The 11,097-nt window shown below is 42.4% G+C and overlaps 1 long non-coding RNA gene across 3 annotated transcripts in view; it reads right to left on the bottom strand.

The window, feature by feature from the left end:
- The window catches only part of LOC310834283, a 285,003-nt gene that overhangs the window by 270,859 nt on the left and 3,047 nt on the right, over window positions 1-11,097 (bottom strand). The window lies entirely within an intron of this gene.

Below are 11,097 nucleotides of genomic sequence, written 5' to 3'. Positions count from 1 at the left end.
TGAACTTTGTTGACCAGTATAGAATAGCACACATGCCCTGTAATTTGCATACCCATCTTTTTGGGAAACAGGCTAAGAATTCACAAGTTTGCATTTGGATTCCTTTGCTCACCCCAGCAAAATTACTGACACCTGACCAGTAGACACGCATATTAAGTTGTTTAGAATTTTTTTTTTTTAAATTTACTCATCCTTTAGAGGATAAAGGGGGGAGATAAAGAAAATACACTGTTTAGGGAAATTAACGATGGACAAGGTGGTGAAATGAAATAAAGGAGCAGGATACTGGTACCCAGATTCCCTAAATAGCCATGCTGCAAATCTGTGTAGCAGCAACACCGTCTACCATTCAAGGAAGGCTGTAGAAAAGCTGAAAAACAGCCACATTGAATTCTGCAACTGGAATCATGGGAAAAGTTTTGGAAGGGGCGTTTCATCAACAGGATCTTGCTTGTGGTGATGTTGCTGCTCGTTCTACCATGTCGTATGGTATGCAATGCACATTCTATTAATTGCAGCATATGTGATGATCTCCTCCCTATTCCTCATGAATTTTACCAGCCAGGAGGCATTGTCATTGGTGAGATTGTTTCTCAAGTATTACTCCTCTCTAATATGCTCTGTTTCATGGAACAGCCTGCCCAGATCACGATTGACAAACCTATGTAAGGCATCAATATTTCTCACACAATTTGAAATATGTATGAATTATAATGATTCAAAACATATCCTTAAGGAATGATGTGCTTTATTGAGGTTTTAATGTAAATGAAGTGACGCTTGGTTTGTTAATATGTGTATGATACCTTCTACAATATCTTGTTTGGCATAAACTGCTAGTGTGTTTCCTCCAGAAATCTTACAGAAATGAATGGATCATGTGCATTTCTGCATCGCAGCTGGAGCAGGACCCTCTCATACCATCTATTTGCTTCTGAGGTGGTTATCTGGCAAGGAGCATTTATCTTCTTTCTGTTTGTCATCTATTCATGCTACATTTAAAATTTATTTCCAAACTGCTAGAAGTCCTATTCCTTTTTAAATGAGTGACAAAATGAGGAAACCTTAAAACCAGTGCTATTTTTCTAGATAAAGAGGTGCCAGAACTCATCATAAGTGCCTTGTTCTCTTATAAGGGCAATGGCGCCCACCTGAGAGGTGCCAGAACTGAGTTCCAGTGAGTTCTGGTAGAAAAAAGACCTGCTCATGAGGACTTACAAAACAGGGACAGGGTTTTTGCTGGATCTCGTTGTGAAATTCGTCGAGATGGCAAGCTCATTCTGTATGCCAAATGTGTTAATGGTTTATATCAATTGCCTTTTGTTACAGGTACAGCTGCTGGAGCAACTGAGAAAATATGTTGTAACATTTCTGTAGATAAGAATGAGAAGCTGCATGATCAATGTATTCATGAGTACCACCGTCTTTATGGTCATTTGCATTTTCAGGGAGTGGCTAAAATGCCAAGCATGGTTGAGGGCATGAAACTGAAAAAATGTCCTTACCATATGAAATGTGTTTCTTGCGCTGAAAATAAGGCTAAGGAAGCTCCCAAAGGTGTGAAATCTGGGAGAGAAGCCAAGAAACCTTATGAAGTCATACATGCTGACTTGGTGGGACCTCTAGCGCTCTCTAGAGGCAACTCACGTTTTTTCATGGTCCTGATAGATTCCCATTCAAGATATGTTTGGGTCTATATGCTGCAGAAGAAATCTGAAGCTTTCCCTAAGTTTCGACAATCTTGTGCATGGCTCAGGAGTGTACACAATGAGAACATACATTGTTTGTTTGCTGACAGGGGTGGAGAATTTTGTTCAGAAGAATTTGAGAGTTTTCTTACTGAACAGGGCATAGAGCACATGACTGCCACGCCCAGATCTCCCTGGCAAAATGGTTTGTGTGAACGAGTGTACTAAACCATGCAACAAGGTATAAGAACTCTGTTGCACGATTCCTGCTTAAAACTATTTCATTTCTGCTCTCGCTACACTTTGTTGTCTTACATCCTTGATCTCAATCTCAGCCCTTCCCTTGCTATTTCAGACTTCAGGTATTTCTGACATTTGGTTTCATATTGTTATATTTTAGAGAAATGGACATGTTTCTTATTCCTGTTTTAACACATCTAATTTGCAAAGCTTACTCTCTCACATCATACAGGAAGAAACATAGGGCTATTGATGCAATACATAACAGACTTTAGAGGGTCAAAGCAAGCCTAACCCTCTTATGGAAGTATCGTTAGATGGGCCAATATTTACAAACAGAAACTTGTCCCTATTTCTTGTTCATACTTTTTAATGTAGAATCATAGAATTGTAAAGTTATTAAATCATATTAAATATGATACTGACCTCCCCCCCCCCCCTTTTTTCTTAAAGAAAGGTGATTTGTGAATTGACTCCAGTACAATACAATAGTATCTGGGGAAAGGATTTCATTGTACTTTCCACCTGTAATATTTTATTAAGCATTAAAAAGTCCTGGAACTGTATGAGCATTTAGATAATTAATTGACTGGATAAATATTTATTTCAGAGGTCTTATTTTTGTACTTTGGTATATAATCTTGTGCAGTTATAAACTACAGTTTAATCCTAGAAACCTGCAGAGATGTGATGATGAAGTGCACAAGTTGTTGTTGTTGTTGTTGTTATAGCTGTGGTTTTATTAAACAGCTGCTAATTGTCTTACAGATCAGTGCCAAAGAACTACCAGCACGTTCTGGCCTTAGCATTTGCTGTCAAAGAAATCAATGAGAATCCCAGCATCTTACCCAATATCTCTCTGGGGTTTCGTATCCTCAATAGCTACTATACTGCAAGGATGACCTACAAGGCCACCCTCAGCCTGCTCTCCACAGAACATAGGTTTGTCCCCAACTTCAAATGTGACAACCAAAGCAATCTGGTAGCTTTCGTTGGGGGGTGTATCTCTGAAGTCTCTGCCAACATGTCCATCATTTCAGCAATCCACAAGACTCCACAGGCAAGTTGTGTGCATGAGGGCATGGAGGTTTCACAAGTATGGTACACCATCTTGGTTTCAGGAAACTCTCTGACAGTGTTTGCCATGATTTTTAGTTACTGAATGAGAGAAATATGGGCTAGATGATTATACAATCTAATGGATAGAGAACGTGTTGGACAACTGGGATACTTCAGGACTTTGTTTTGAAGGTGTTGTTTCTCAAAAAAAATATTGATTGCTGAGACCAAAGGGTGGAGAGAATCCTTATCAATTTGGAGGTGACAAAAGCCTGTGAGGGATAGATAACACTTCAGAAGACAGGAAACGAACTCTAATAATAATAATAATAATAATAATAATAATAATAATAATAATAAACAACCTTTATTGTCATTACACCACCTGTGTGCAGTGAAGTTAAATGAGCCCCACTCCACCCCACCCCCACATATACTCAGTCTTGTTCACACTCTGTGTGCTTTTGAAAGTCAATTGCACCACTATTATTTTTCCATTCAGCAGCCCAACAGCCCACATATAAAAACTGTTCTTTAACCTGTTGGTGTGCCTGACTATACTTCTGTATCTCCTGCCCGAAGGTAGGAGATTAAAGAGGCGCTGGCCGTGGTGTGAGTCATCCCCCCAAAATTCCTCGATCTTCTGAGGCAGCGGTCTCCTGCAATGTCATCTAGCGAACTCAGGAGACATCCCATGATACCATGTGCTGTATTCACCACCCTCTGTACGGACTTTCTGTCCGTGGCTGTCAAACCAGCGTACCACACTGTAATACAGTATGAAAGGACACTTTCTATTGTGGACCGGTAGAAGGAGATCATCAATTTTTGTTTGACATTGTTTTTCGCAAGACCCTGGTGAAATGGAGTCTCTGTTGGGCCTTCATGATGCCAAACAGAACCTGCTTACTCTCACGACATATTTTAAGTAACTCCAATTCTCTCAGCAAGAGATAAGCCACACCAGGAAATCTTCACTGAGTCCCAAAGTCTTCAGGCTGGTCGAGAACCCTACAGGAATCTCCCAGTTGCATCTGTGTGCAATGTCCCCAAACACACAACTCAGATATTACTTCTACAGGTTCTGGAAACAGGGAGTGGAAGTGATTGATTAGTGTAGCTGGGGCTCTGATGGGACAGTGTAGGGAGCTCAGACAAACAGCCCAGTGGGGCATTTTTGTGACAGCAGCCTTCCTAATCTGCTGCCTGGGACAAGAGGCTCAATGTGGCTCATTACCAAAGATAGTCAGGTTCTCATGCAGGATCCCCCCATCTGAATTTTCACAGGACATTGAATGAGATGGACTACAGCACTGTTTTCTAATAAGTAAATCTATTATGTAAATGCTTATAACCCATCTGAAAAGGCCTCTCCTCCTCCCGGAGGGGAGGGGTTGTGAGCGGGAAATGATTCCCGCGTCATGCAGGGGGCGCTCCACCCCCTGCTTCAACTCCAGGGGCTGGCACGCCACAGAATCATAGAATCATAGAGTTGGAAGAGACCACAAGGGCCATCAAGTCCAACCCCCTGCCAAGCAGGAAACACCATCAGAGCACTCCTGACATATGGTTGTCAAGCCTCTGCTTAAAGACCTCCAAAGAAGGAGACTCCACCACACTCCTTGGCAGCAAATTCCACTGTCAAACAGCTCTTACTGTCAGGAAGTTCTTCCTAATGTTTAGGTGGAATCTTCTTTCTTGTAGTTTGGATCCATTGCTCCGTGTCCGCTTCTCTGGAGCAGCAGAAAACAACCTTTCTCCCTCCTCTATGTGACATCCTTTTATATATTTGAACATGGCTATCATATCACCCCCTTAACCTCCTCTTCTCCAGGCTAAACATGCCCAGCTCCCTTAGCCGTTCCTCATAAGGCATCATTTCCAGGCCTTTGACCATTTTGGTTGCCCTCCTGTGGACACGTTCCAGTTTGTCAGTGGCCTTCTTGAACTGTGGTGCCCAGAACTGGACACAGTACTCCAGGTGAGGTCTGACCAGAGCAGAATACAGTGGCACTATTACTTCCCTTGATCTAGATGCTATACTCCTCTTGATGCAGCCCAGAATTGCATTGGCCTTTTTAGCTGCTGTGTCACACTGTTGGCTCATGTCAAGTTTGTGGTCAACCAAGACTCCTAGGTTTGACTCCTAGGTTTGACTCCACTCAAACCTCTCTTGTACCTGCGATACATTGACGATATTTTTATCATCTGGACACATGGTCAACAGACCCTGGACACCTTCCACCAGAAATTCAATGATTTTCACCCCACCATCAACCTAACAATGAATCAATCTATGCAAGAAATACATTTTTTGGACACTACTATAAAAATACAGGATGGGCGCATAGACACCACCTTATACCGTAAACCAACTGACCGACAAACATATCTACATGCCTCTAGCTACCATCCCAAACATACCAAACAGTCCATTGTATATAGCCAGGCACTACGTTACAGTCGCATCTGTTCCAATTCAACAGACAGAGATTCTCACCTAAGAGATCTACAGCAAACCTTTTTAGAACTAAAATACCCAGCAGATGAAGTTAGACAACAGATCAACAGAGCCAGACTGATACCCAGAGAGAATTTGCTGCAAGACAGACACAAAAAAGAAAATAACAGAACACCTCTAGTCATCACATACAGCTCCCAAGTTAAAACAGTACAACGCATCATCAGAGATCTACAACCTCTCCTGGACAATGACAGTTCTCTTTCTCAAGCTCTGGGAGGAAGACCTTTCATTGCCTACAGACAGCCACCCAATCTTAAACAACTCCTAACCCACAATAATACTACAACCAGACTTAACACGGACACTGGCACCAGAGCCTGCAATAAACCCAGATACCAACTTTGCTGCCACATACACCCGGACAACACCATTACTGGCCCCAACAACATCACACATACCATCTCGGGACTATTTAATTGCTCATCGTCTAACATTGTGTATGCCATCAAATGCCAACAGTGTCCTTCAGCTCTCTATATTGGACAAACAGGCCAAACCTTACGCCAAAGAATAAACGGACATAAATCTGACATCAGGAATCACAAGACAGAGAAACCAGTAGGAGAACACTTCAATCTCCCAGGACATTCTATACAAGATCTCAAAGTAGCTGTTCTACTACAAAGTAATTTCAGAAATAGACTGGAAAGAGAAGCTGCTGAATTGCAACTTATTACCAAACTTAAAACCATGGAGAGACCTGGTCTGAACAAAGACATTGGATTCTTATCTCATTATACATGACAAAGCCATTTTTCACCTTCTCACCCCTTGCTTTTTCCTGTAAGACCTATGCAGTCGTTAAGAGTCGTCAACAGGCTAATCACAGCTATCTGCCAATCACCCATTCCCACCACCCTTCTGAGTAATACCCCTCCCCACCTTCTCACTATATAGAAGGGTCTGGTGACTTCTGTTTCAGTGTATCTGAAGAAGTGTGCATGCACACGAAAGCTCATACCAAGAACTAACTTAGTTGGTCTTTAAGGTGCTACTGTAAGGAATTTTTTTTGTTTTGACTATGGCAGACCAACACGGCTACCTATCTGTAACCAAGACTCCTAGATCCTTTTCACATGTACTGCTCTCAAGCCAGGTGTCACCCATCTTGTATTTTTGCCTCTCATTTTTTTTGCCCAAGTGCAATACTTTACATTTCTCCCTGTTAAAATTCATCATGTTTGTTTTGGCCCAGTTCTCTAATCTGTCAAGGTCGTTTTGAAGTGTGATCCTGTCCTCTGGGGTGTTAGCCACCCCTCCCAGTTTGGTGTCATCTGCAAATTTGATCAGGATGCCCTTGAGTCCATCATCCAAGTCGTTGATAAAGATGTTGAATAAGACCGGGCCCAAGACAGAACCCTGTGGCACCTCACTAGTCACTCTTCTCCAGGATGAAGAGGAACCATTGATGAGCACCCTTTGGGTTCGGTCAGTCAGCCAGTTACAAATCCACTGAGTGGTAGCATAGTCAAGACCGCATTTTACCAGCTTCTTTACAAGAATATCATGGGCCACGCCCCTCCCCGGTTGGGCACCCAATAGGGAAGCTCGGCGGGCACATGGCTTGCCATTCAAATGCAGCCGCGCCAGCCACCCCCGCCATTGCACACACATTTTCTTCGAGTCACCCACCTTCCACTCTCTTTAGATTAGCTTTTCCTGAGACTTTGCTATGGACCTCTGGTTGGCCGCCCTGTTTAACCAGGGGGCCTGATAGGAGTTTTTTCCAAGTGGCTAAATTGGCTCGGCCTCTTGGGTTTTTTTGCCTACCTCATAGCAACCATCACAACTTTCGTGGTATTTGGCGGTTAGGCATGGGAATGTGTTGTTGGTGTTTCAGGGGGCAAAGTGTGGCAATCGCCTTCCCTGACAATTTTGGGTATTCCGGTAAAGGAATCCGGCTGTCGTGGATCCTATCCGATGCCCGTGTGGCGGGGGGCCATGGCACGACCCTCGGTGACATCAGGAGAGAGCCTATACTTGTATTAGCATCAACAGGCTCCACCTTCCGGTGAATAAACCCCCTTTGGGCTCACCCCTCTCCGAGTGGGTGGAGTCTAAAGTTCCGGGGTCCAATGCCTAAGCCAATACCTTCTCACATGCTGTAATCAATAAAGTTGTGGCCTTTTCCTTACCCATTAACCTTACATACTGTGTCCACGTGTCTTTATTCCCCAAGCGGGGATCGGGTTCTCGAATCACAAATGATTATTAATTTTATTTCAGCTGACTTATGGATCATTTCTGCCACTAAAAGGTGTCAAAAAGTTCTTCCCATTTTTGTATCAGATGGTCCCAAATAAGACCCACCAGTACACAGGGATTGTGCAATTACTTCAACATTTTAAGTGGACATGGATTGGGCTTTGGGCTGTGGAAGATGACAGAGGGGACAGGTTTTTAAAGACAATGGTCCCAATCCTTTCCCCTAATGGTATCTGTTATGCCTACATAGTAAGAATACCAAAAATAAATTATGTGGATGAGATGATAGACTTTGCTATACAGCATTTAGGAACCTATGCAATGGTCTTTGAGGAAAACCCAACTGTGTTCATTGTTTATGGTGAACCTCCATCCTTTCAAGTTCTAAGAATGTTGATATTTGTATCACCCTTATTCTCTTTTCCAACTCTGGGCAAAGTGTGGATTATTACATCCCACTGGGATTTTGCATCACACTCTATACAGAAGAATTGGGAGGTACAAGCATTTCACAGTTCCATATCCATCACAGTCCACGCAAATCAGCCATCAGGATTCCAAGGGTTCATTCAGAAGCTGAGCCCTTTCTGGGCAAAACGAGATGGCTTTATCCAGGAGTTCTGGAAACAGGCATTCGGCTGTTTATTAAAAATGTCTGAAGTGTCAGAGGAGGGAAATGAAAATGAAATCATCTGCACTGGGGAGGAGAAGCTGGAGAGCCTTCCTGGAATTCTGTTTGAAATGGACATGACTGGCCACAGCTACAATGTCTACAATGCTGTCTATGCTGTGGCGCATGCTTTGAACGCCATCTACAAATCCATATCCAAACACAGAGGATTGGAAGAAAGGGTCAGACTGACATTTCACAGTGTGCAATCACGGCAGGTAATTAGAAAGCAATACTTTAAAATTATAGAGTTCTAGAATTGTAGAGATGGAAGGGGTCCTCAGGGTCATCTTGCAGGGTGTTGGACTAGATAACCCTCGGGGTCCCTTCCAACTCTACAAATATATGATTCTATGATTGATTGATTGATTGATTGATTGATTTGATTGATTGATTGATTGATTGATTGATTGACTGATTGATTGATATTCACAAGTGGCGACCTACATAAACCAGATGACAACTATAAGGACAACTTTGGGAACTTCACTAAAGTAATCTTAGCACTATGTTGTCTCGTTATTCATTGCTCTTTTAATCGAGGTTCATCATTATCTGAGGAGCATCATATTCAATAATTAAATGTGATTGTTCTCTGGCAGCTCTGATGAGATATTTAACTTTAGATCACATGGGAGGCGATTGAATTGAAAATTTGCCATCTTGGAAGGGTGGTGGCTTGAGTATTTGTTCCCAGGCTGTGTGTGGGTAAAGGTGTGTAAAACTGTCTCCTGGAGGGAGAGCAAACAGTTGCAGGCAAAATGGAGGCTGTAAGAAGAGAGAGAGATCTTTGCTTATACAGTGGTACCTCATGTTATGGATGGGATCCGTTCCTGAGGCCTGTCCGTAACGGAAAATGCCCATAACTCGAGGGGCTGCATCTGTGCAGGTGCATGACTTGATTTAGTGCTTCTGCACATGTGCAAGTGGCGAAACCCAGAAGTAACCCATTCTGGTATTTCCGGGTTGCAATGGGACGCAACATGAAGCGGATGCAACACGAGGTATGAGTGTAGGTCTGTTTGGAATTATTTTTAATTTCTTATAAGATTCTGAGTCTGTGGGGATAGGCACTGAATTGAGGCGTTCACAAAGTAAAGGAAGGATTGAGCTCTGATTAAGAAGAATACACACAGAGGCTTGAACCAGCAAGACTCTGGGAAGGGTGCGTATAATTGTCTCTCTGTGCCTGTCTGTGTGCAGCCCCCGGCCCAGGCCGTTTTACTCACAAAAGAACTTTTTACAGAGTGTTCATAAGAACCAATCAGATTTCCTCTGAGCATTTAAACAAACCTCAAGTGGGGACAAAGTTAAACTATAAACACTAGTTAGGCATACATACTTTTGGGTAAATGAATGAATACTACAAAGGAGCGAATACAGCAACCCCGGAGGTCATGAACAATCAGTACACATGATAAGAAGGATGGCCAGGAGGAAAGTGACCATCATCACCTTAATGTGAAACCTGTTTCCTGGCCCTAAGATTAACATCCTAAGATTAATATATAAGAAAAGCTACATCGACGAAACTGCCCATTATCTTTCAGGACCCAGGACGCCTGCCTAAGTGTGTACGTGAACTTGTGAAGAGAGAGAAATGGACAGTAGAGGAAAAAGGCATGAAAAGGGCATGACTGTAGGATCTTATGGGATTTAATCAGAAATTGCCATCAATATATCAAACCCAGTCAACACAATGCGTTCATCGTGTACACGATGGCTTGATGTATATTTTATAATTCCTCATGGTAATCCCATCTGATCCCTACACCAGATATGGAATTATTGGGATGTATATTTCCCGTTGCTTCAAGCTGCACAATATAATATCTGCAATGCACCTTACATGGTTCTTTTAGGAATTGGGCCAAATGGTTTATTTTCCCAACATAATTCTCTTTGTAGAGCTGAATGAATGAAGAGCACTAATCCAAGTCCCTTTACATTATTCTGTGCAGGTGCTGCCCCTTTCTGTGTGCAATGAGAACTGCCATCCTGGCTACACAGCAGGTAAAAGAAGGAAGGAGAGAAATTTTGCTGTTATGACTGTGCTCTGTGTCCAGAAGGAATGATATCTGGCCGGAATGATATCTTCCTTGTGTTATTTCCAGGAGCTGGTATTCAGATGCATACTGCCTCATTGATACCCCTATTCTGTATTAATTTGTCCAATCCTCTTTTAAAGCCATCCAAGTTGATGACCAGGTCTCTTGGAGGAAACTGATTTTCTACATTGATTTCAATCAGGGTTTATATCAAAAATATCAAAAACCATCATCAACAGCAAACTCTTGCACTAAATTAGATTATTAAAATTATGCAGCTCAACCTATATAAATATTCAAACAGCTCTTTGTTGTTTTCAGATATGGATGCCTGTGTCAAATGTCCAGAAGACCCATATCCAAACAAGGACCAAACTAGATGCATTGCTAAGGTTCTAAGTTACCTCTCTTACAAGGAAGATTTAGGGATCATCTTAGCTACCTTGACTATTGCTTTCTCATTGATCACAGTTTTAGTTCTTGGGATTTTTATCCAGCACAGGGAGACTCCAATCATTAAAGCCAACAACCAGACACTCACCTACACCCTCCTCATCTCCCTCCTCCTTTCCTTCCTCAGCTCCTTACTCTTTATTGGAAAGCCTGGGAAAGCTTTGCTGTTCAAGGAATGGCATGCAGAGACAAAATTAATATCTCAGTAAA

The sequence above is a fragment of the Podarcis gaigeae genome (genome assembly GCF_964106915.1).
Source record: "Podarcis gaigeae genome assembly, chromosome: 16".
In the NCBI taxonomy this organism is placed as follows: domain Eukaryota; kingdom Metazoa; phylum Chordata; class Lepidosauria; order Squamata; family Lacertidae; genus Podarcis; species Podarcis gaigeae.
This window is presented reverse-complemented; position numbering and strand designations above follow the sequence as displayed.